General features: G+C 43.1%; 1 protein-coding gene across 3 annotated transcripts in view; it reads left to right on the forward strand.

Annotated features, from left to right (window-relative positions):
* The window catches only part of GSTCD (glutathione S-transferase C-terminal domain containing), a 164,314-nt gene that overhangs the window by 123,539 nt on the left and 31,621 nt on the right, over positions 1-9,154 (forward strand). The gene's annotated exons all lie outside the window — the stretch shown is intronic.

Below are 9,154 nucleotides of genomic sequence, written 5' to 3' on the forward strand. Positions count from 1 at the left end.
ACTCTTTCCTGCCTATGCAGGGGGTCGGACTCGATGATCTATTGAGGTCCCTTCCGACCCTAGCATCTATGAATCTATGCTGTACAAAAGCATAATAACTACTTCCATTTTCTGACCCATGAGAGAGATTCAGAAAATTCACCTATTCTAAACATTTAACTTTATTAGATTGTTAAATGGAAACAACATTGCACTGAATAGATTCTTTGTAAAGATAATGCTCATCAGAAATTCTTATTACTCTGAATAATACTAATTCCAGTATCACACCTGCTCTATTTCTGTCCTGAACAGGGATACTCCTACTAGTACCAAGTCCAGTAGAATTTTTAACTCTTCTGAAACAGAGTCTCTGCAACAGATGGAAACATGCCTCACTCCAGTTTATTTTATATATATTATGAGCCTCTAAAACTGCATAAAAATGTCAGGCTGAATTTGTTTTACCACTGATTAAAGTTAGATCATGATGTCTGGACAGGACTCAAAAACACACAAAATAATGTAGATTTTTTTTTTCCTCTCATATGCTTCCGTTATTTAAGCAACAGAGAAAGATAGTTTTTCAAAGTCAGAGTTAGGTTTATTCTTGGCAGTTTGTATCAGTATAATCCCCTATAAAATGGAATGCTCATTCTAACTCTGCATTTGGTTCATTAAATAAAGACCAGCCTGTGAAGTTTTTACTCTCAATACTGAGCTGTTATTCATGAACTCGACAGTCAGACCCAATGAGAGTTGTTGCACATTCACAGAAATGTAATCTGGTACTAATCAGGGGATGACTGCTAGAGACAAACATTTCTACTTTTTTTAGTACAGGGCCGCCATAGGCCAGCAGAGAAGCATTATTTCACAAAGCTGTGGAACATTCAAGATGCTTGCCCATCACCACACATCCCAAAAAAACTAAGGGTTGTATGCCATCATAGACACAGCTCCAAATATGCAGAGTCACTCCAGAGGACCAACAGCAAGTCTAGATTTTTTTTTTCTCTCTCTCTCTGATAGATTCACCCACTCCCTGGATCCAGAAATAGCTTGTTCATGAGTGTCAGAACCTGTTTCTGAAGGGCATGATTTTTGCTTTTGGGACAGACTGTGTTATAACTACTAGTAGATACTTAAATCCAGGGACAGGATGTTGCTGAACCCCCTACCTAGGCGTTCACCTTTCTCCCTGTATGTGCGTGCGTGCGTGCGCAGAGTCATAACAAAACATTGCCGTTGATCACTTTGCTGTATTCTCAGTGTGGACAGTGTTTTATTTGGAACAAACCACAGCTGAAAATAAGTTTCTTTATCTCACATGCTTTGCCTCCTTGGTTTGGTTTTGAGAAAGCATATTTGTCCCAATAGGAAAACTAATTTTCCTGCCCCTCGGACCTCCTTTCTGCAAGCTTATACATGCTGGACATGAAATTGTTGTGCAGATTGTCAGAACCCATTGTTCATATGCCTATAGTACAGTGGGAGGATTCCATAGTTTGATACAGAAGGCAGTCTGTCAATCATTTTGTAAGTAGGTCATGTAAGTAGGTCACGAGGGGAAAACTCCAGAGCCCAGTGACTATATGTTATGACCTAGAAAAAGTTCCCGCCAATTTGTAGCTTTCTTTGCAGTGTGCATTTCTTCTTTGCAGCACAGAAATGCATGGTGCAAAGGAGTTCCCGCCAATCTTATGCAAATTTGTACCCCACTATTGGACTGTTCTAAATTATTCCTACCTGGCGGCCAGTGATTGGCTTGCTAGCCGTATAAGAGGCTTGAGCAGTTTCCGCCCAAGTTGGAGAGCTCCACACACATCTCGTGGAGAACTCCGAGTACACTGTGGAGCCTAGCAAACTCCACGCGTGTTTCAGAGCGAACTTAGCGACCTGATCAACCACTAAGGACTCCCTGTCACTGACCCAAGGGGGCCTAGCACACCCCCACCCGAGACGTAAGATGACTGCCAGCCCAAACACCCCGAACACTTCTGCAGACCGACCAACATCTTTGTAATTTCTGCCCGACCCAAGTTTGTAACCGTAACCGAAGCAAGCATCTGACCTGCACTGTACGAGCAATGTAAGTAAACAACCTTTTGTTTAACCAAAACGCTTGAGTACCTGATTCCACCCCAAGCGTCACAAGTACCCGCCCACCGATTAGGGCTCCTAAAGCCCCGAACCCCGCGCCACGGCTCTCAGCGGTGACGCAGATAACCTCATAAAGGACCAAACATTTCTTCAGTAATCCTAGTGAGGATCTTCAGTATATAGTATTTAGCTGATGGATCAAACATTTATTTATTGCCAGAGATGGTTGAACTCTCCATCCTCATGGTAAAAGAAAAATGAGTTGTATGCTAAGAAATAATTAGGCATACAGTATTGTCAAGTGTTCCCAAGCCATGAGCCTGGTTTCACAATCATGTAATTTATTAAAAATAATGCATTTACAGCTCTCTTATTGTTTGACTTGTTGCCTGACTACTGAATCAGTAGTATTCACTGGACTTACATTTTCAATCTTTTCTCCTTATTTAGTAGTTTTTGTTTTGGTTTATTTTTTGTTAATGAAAACCAAGTGCTTCACATATTTGTACAAATCCAGAGCTGAAATTTTAGGAAAACCCTTAAATATAAGACTTCTAATAAAACTGTAAATTGGCACAGTGTAGTGGAGCCAATCTGCGGTGATGATTTTAAAATTAAACAGGGGTAAGCTACTTATTTAACAGAGTAGCGCTGCCATATAATCCTGTATATGGAAAAACTATTTTGAAGACCAAGGGATTCTTTACATTGTGGCATAATGCTGAAAAAATGTGATGTAAAAATGAAAGTTTTCCAGTGTGGTAAAAACCCCCCCTGTAATTCTTTGGGTCAGACCACGTGCCCTTTAAGATCATTAAGACTTTAATGCTGTTCTTGACAGGAACTGGATGGATAACAATGTTCAGTTCATGAATCCAAAAGAAATATTTTTGTTGTGACCCTAAATGAAAAAGAAAAATAGAAACTTGTAGGCGTGTATGGCAGAATGTCAGCAGAGTCCTTAAAAAGGGGAAAAAATATTTTTCATTCGTTTTGCAATGTATTGGGGGAAAAGGTCACATTTTTCAAGAAGGTTTTACCTTGTAGGATTAAACATTAAAGTTTACTTGTCTCATTTTGCTCTAAACAAGAATAAATATTGTTTACCTCTAGATTCTGTGAAGGTCAGTTATTCTTGATCTTTTTAGATCCAAGGCATGCCTTGGAAAATGTCAGCACTTAGCTTTGGTTTTTTTTACTACAGAAAACTAATAGAGCATATCCCATTGCAAGTAACTCAGAAAGCACACAACAGGTCAGAAAATGTTTTCTCTAGTGGGAGCATCAACACACAATATTTACTTCAGAGCTACCTAATTAGCAAGGATCCTGGTTTTCTCTGATAAAAAAAAATTGCAAATTCTCTGACAAAGAATTGCAAATTCTCTGATAAAACCCCCCAAATCTGTTATTAAAATTAAAAGCCCCCTGCAGCCCCCGCTTAGCCCTGCTGATGCCTGTCACTCACCCCCAAAGCCGTCCCAACCCTGCTGATGCCCCTTACTGCCCCCACAACAGCCCCCCACCCTACTTGTGCCTTGTACACAGCCCTTGCCCCCCGGCCCTGCTGGAGGGAGCCCCCAGCTGCCAGGGCTATGGGGCCAGGAAGCCAAGTCTGCAGCTCCTTGCCCCCAAAAGCAGGCAGCTGCAGCAGAAGCAGCGTGGAGCCGGCTCCTCCCACTGCTCTGCCTGCTTGGGTGGGGGTGGGGCTGGCTCCTGGCTCCCTCCAGCCATGACCTCCAACCCCTCAGCCCTGCCAGAGGGGCCCCCTGGCCACTGCAACCCCCATGTACCTCAGGCTCCAGGAGCAAAGAGTGAAGCTTAGCTGAGCAGAGCTGTGGCTGACTGAGAGCCCCAGGCCCCATCCTTCCTCCTCCCCCTTCCCCTCCAGGCAGGGCTGGGGGTTTTCCGCCCTGTTTGCAAACACCTCTTGCAGGCTGGAGCTCAACCAGCCTGCAGAGCTCTTTGCAAAAGCAGGGAATCCATGGGTTTCACTGCTAAAAAAGAGAAAGCCGCGTTTTCTCTGATAAAAAGGGGAAATCTGGTATACTCTGTTTTTTCCATGGGAAACAGAAAACCAGGATCCCTATTAATTAGCTCCACAGTAAATCTCTCACCATCTAAACATGCAGCCCTGTTAGGCTGCAGTAAAATAAAACTGCCACTGGTTAGTACTTGTAAATACCTGTACCACCTTCACATAGTTTCACAGAAGTTTAGGACTGGAAGGGACCTCGTGAGATCATCAGGTCCAGCCCTTCTGCTCTGGGCAGGAAAGACTGTTGGGGTCAAATAACCCCAGCAAGATGTGCATCCAGTCTCCTTTTGAAGACCTCCAGGGTAGGTTCCTACACCACCCCCACTGGGAGTCTATTTCAGGGTCTGGTTATACAAACTGCAAAGAAGTTTTTCCTTATATCTAGTCTGAATATAAACTCCTTCTTCTAGGAGTTATGACTTGCAGTAGAGTGTTTTACTGCACAGCAACGCAGTGTAGATGCTGATGGGGCTGGCTGGGGCATGAGAATGCTTCAGTGCAAGGCTGCCTCCCAGCTAGTCCTATACTAGACTATCCTCATGCCCCAGCCAGCCCCTCCACAGCACATTGATCCAGGTCAAAACAGACCCAGGCCCCCTACTAGCTGGGGCTGCTCCACCCTGGCTAAATGTGCTACAGTCCCTGATACACTTTCAAACATGGCACCTGGGAACAATAAACTCCAGCACAATATGCCTCAAATTAATTGCACGTGTAGACACACCCAGGAATTCCGATTTCAAATTTTTGGATGTATCTTGGGAATCAAGCCATAGGTGTTTGCACGCGTAACAGTGCAAATATTCAGTGGCATCCTGCACACTCTTAAAAAGATCCTGTGGCGCTTAAGGATGCTGTGAGACCCCAGTTGAGTCACCATACCAAATAAATGAAAGTCTTTAGGTATACATTACTTAGCTCTGCTCATTGGCTGTTTTACTTAGGGAAATACGGATCATTGTTTTCTGCATTTTTGTAACAATAGCTAGCAAGGCCAAAGTGGAAAAATGGACAAAAGATCTGGAGTTTGGCTTTCTAGCTTACTTAAAATTAGGTGTGTATTAGTCATTACCTTTTTTCAGTAAGCATAGACATAAACATAGAATTTGGGTAATTTGCCATAATCAAATCTACACTTCAGTCCTGAATTGGCTAGACAGCATGCCTCCATACCTCTGCTCTTGTCCATTCTTGGTTTATATGCCTACTGCCTGTTGCTTTTGTTAATTCCTGACCCTGAAGTTGAGTATTCTAAGCAGTTGGTGCAAAGCATTGGAGATTTGATATATTTCCTCAGATGTGCCTATAAAACAGAGCCTGGAGCGTAAGGGTACCTTTCCCTTCACTTCCTTCTTCCTCTGTGGGCAATTAGCTTTTAGCAAGGAAGTGATTGTCCTGACTAAAAATAGCCTCAGTTCCATCACCGTAAGGACAGAAGGCTTGATTGGCCTCCTAGCTTACACTATTTTTACATTGGTGAAACTCCACTAACTTCAGTAAAAATTCTCCTGATTTACACGAATGTCAGTAGTGCTTTTTGCCTTTCTTGCCTGGAAGACTGGATGGGCAGTGGCCAGTCCATCCATGAGCCAGATCCAGCAGGTTGTCTTAATCTGGCACCCAGGGCATGTGCAGCCCCATCCAGCCACACAGAGCAGGGCAGGGTGCAGCTCAGCCCTGCGGGAGAAGGTGGTCTGACCCAGCCTAACAGGGAAGAAGGAGCCTTAACCTGGCCATGTGGAGGAAAGGAGGTCTGGTCTGGTCACATGTGCCCTTGGATTTAGGATTGGGGAATTTGGCAGCAGGGGGAGGGTGGCCATATTAATTGCTACCATTCCTCCACTGCCAAATTTCTCAACCAATGGGGAGCCCTGCAGACCAGATACCATGGCTCCATCATCCATATTTGCCCATGGGACAGAGGTTGAGCACCCCTGACATACATAAATAAGAAAAGAATCAGAACAAAAGAGAGTGTGATGAGTAATTAAACACTGTGATTTACAAAGAGTGTTCTCTATGCTGTGGTCATAACCATTACTGATGTTCGTGAACATTGTTTAAAACTTGGAAACCAGTAGCTGCATAGCTGTGGCAACGTGGCATTGAGTGTTGGGTGCAAGTTCCATTGCAAGCCCTGGGTAAATACTCAGAAGCCTAGTGTTTTCTGAGCCCTCTTCTACCACCAGTGCATTGCTTTCAGTAACCAAATTAGCTTAGTTTTAAAAGTAGTGGAGGTATGTTGGCATAAGCTACCCTCAGATTTTTGACTGCAATGCAGACATACCCAAGGACTCTGGCGGGGTGGCAGGGAGGCAGCAAGAGCACAGCTCTCCGGCTGTGTGTTCACTTTCTCTTTCTGTTGCCCCTAGGTCTCTGCGATTTGCAGTCCACAATCACAGAAGCAGGGCTTTGCAGGGTTGCTTATTACTACTACTTCTTCCTGCTTCCAGGTGCCTCCGATTTGTAGTTAACAGTTGCAACCAGCAATAAGTTTGAGCAGGGGAAGGGGTGTTTAACCCCAGCCCCAGACCCCAGCCAGGGTTTGCCTGGGGATAGCAGTCCCCACACCAAGGCTGGGTGGCATCCCTAGCTGGTCTTGCCCCCTGCACTCCCTTATCAGCCAGCCTTCACTGCTCCAGCTAGGGATCAGAGGGGTGGGGCCAGCCCTGCTCTCTGGTGTAGACAGCACAGCCCAGCCCAGGGCTGGAAAGCATGTTGGGATGCAGGGGGATTGTGATTTAACATGAACCAGGAAGGGGCCTGGGACAGAAGTTTCATAAACCATTTTGACCCAAATCAGTTATGTCTATTATTACATTCAACCAGGTTCTTCTTAAACCAGTTTCAGTTATTTTGAAACTGGTTTATGTGCACTGAGCTTCTGTTCTGTTACAGGTTTAAACCAGTTTCTGATCACTTAAACCAGTTTACGTGTAACTTCTGTCCTAGCCAGTGGGTATTCCCTTTCTGTTTTGAACCAGCAATTTTTTAAAGAACATTTTCAGTTGCAGTTGAAATAGAAATGAATATAATACCTTGTAATTAATGAGAAATAGGCCCTTACAATCATTCCTTTGCTTTTGGAGCAAATACTGACATCTGTCAAACATGTTCCCTTCCCTGCTTCACAGATGGGGAGAGCAATTAGATTTTCATTTCTCTGCATTTGTTCCCACACAACCTGAGTGGGATTAAACTTCACTAGTTACCTATGAGGATGAAGTCACAGTAGCACATTTTGAAGCAGTTAACTTAAAAAAAGAACATATATTTAACTTAAATATATAAGAAGTGCCATACTAGGTCAGACTAAACTAAGTTTATCTAGCCCACTGTTTTGTCTCTGACACTGGCAAGTAGATGCTTTAGAGCAAGGTTCTCAAACTCATCTTATGCTCCATATTGGATCTGGATGGCAGGTCTCCTTTTGGGCTGGATCTAGTCTGAGCCATGGGGAAGCAGTGGCAGTGACAGCTCTAGCTCTGACCCAGAGCATGCGGCGGTGGTGGTGGTGGTACACAGCAGTGGCTCCAGCTCCCGTCCTGAATCCTGTGTCAGAGCCAGAGAAGCCACTACAGCAACATCTTCAGTTCCAGCATAGGGCAAACAGCAGGGACCTGGTTTAGAAAGTTTGCAGTTTTGTCTCTGAAAATTGTGTAGATTTAAACATTATAAGACTTACCAAAAGCTTACTAGACGTGTGAGAAATGTCTTTCTTTTTTGTATGTTGAAGGTTGCATTGAATCTTTTAAACTTCCTAATAATAATTACTAAACATTGCAATACATCACTGAGAACTGAAGTCATACTGGGTTTTTTTTAAAGCACAACGGTGCGTTCCTAACACAGAAATGTAATTTGTGTTTTGTTGTTTCTATGTACAATTAAATTAAATTTGTAGAAGGTGATTTATTGCTTTAGGCTAAAAGAAAAAATAATCAAATGCCTCGCTTAGTGAGTGAAACAATATGCCTGGAGATTGTTCTAAAATTATAAATCACAACTACCACTTTTGGTGAGAATATGAAGAGTTTCTTATGCATTCTTTTTAGCTTAAAATGCTTGCATTTCAAAATCTCTTCCTTAATATGAAATCAAGTCCCCTGTTGTGCAAAAAACCAAGGACGGTGCCTAAACAACAGTAAAAATGGTATGACATTTAAGTTTCAATGAAACCAGGCTGGGAAGAGAAAATTACCCACAATGGGTAAGTTGCATGCCAAAGGACTACTGAAGTCCTTTCATCAAAAGCAGCAGCAGCTTAAATTGATTGTTTTGCAAAACCAGGAAAATTGGTTCTATCCAAGATAGAAATGGATTGCAAAGCCATTTCCTTTCATTAGTGTGTTATGGATAGAGTTTCAGGGATCAGTATGACACCAAAAAAAGAAATAAACATACAATTTTTTGCAATTTGTCACAGTTCTTAAAATAATACTTTCCCTAGTGCCCTGAGTAACTTTTAAACTATTACTTTCCTTTCTAGGAAGTTGCATGCTATTTTTAACTCTGACTTGATAAAACAAGACTTTAACACAGTTTTTTTTTTTAAAGAAATCAGAATGCTTTAAGTATCTTCATCTTTACAAGTAGCAACCTCTTGGTAATTTGTTAGCCTCCCTGATGCAAATAGCATGCTGGAGATATGTACACGCTGACTAAATGGCGCCATTATCTTTCAAAAAGCTATTTTCATGGACTTTTTTTTGTCTGACCCCTCCCCCAGTGCTACTGAAGCCATGGCTACAGTTTGGATCTCAAGATTTTAGGTTGCTAACTTATAATGCAAAGTAGTATGTAGCAGCAGATCATGCCTACTACAAGGTGCTAAGGAATGCACAGGGTTTTTACTCTGGAAAGATTTCATTTGGCCCCCAGCTCTGCTTCTGACCATAACTCATGGGATGAAAGTAAATGTGAAGTTAAAGCTCTCAGGGGTGCAGCAGAGGGGGAGAGAGAGGTAAGAGGGAGGAGCAATGCAGGGGTGGGGAGACTGGGGGCTGTGGGGGAGAAGTGGTGGGGTGTGGAGAA

Source organism: Alligator sinensis, unplaced genomic scaffold (genome assembly GCF_000455745.1).
Source record: "Alligator sinensis unplaced genomic scaffold, ASM45574v1 scaffold1092_1, whole genome shotgun sequence".
NCBI lineage: Eukaryota > Metazoa > Chordata > Crocodylia > Alligatoridae > Alligator > Alligator sinensis.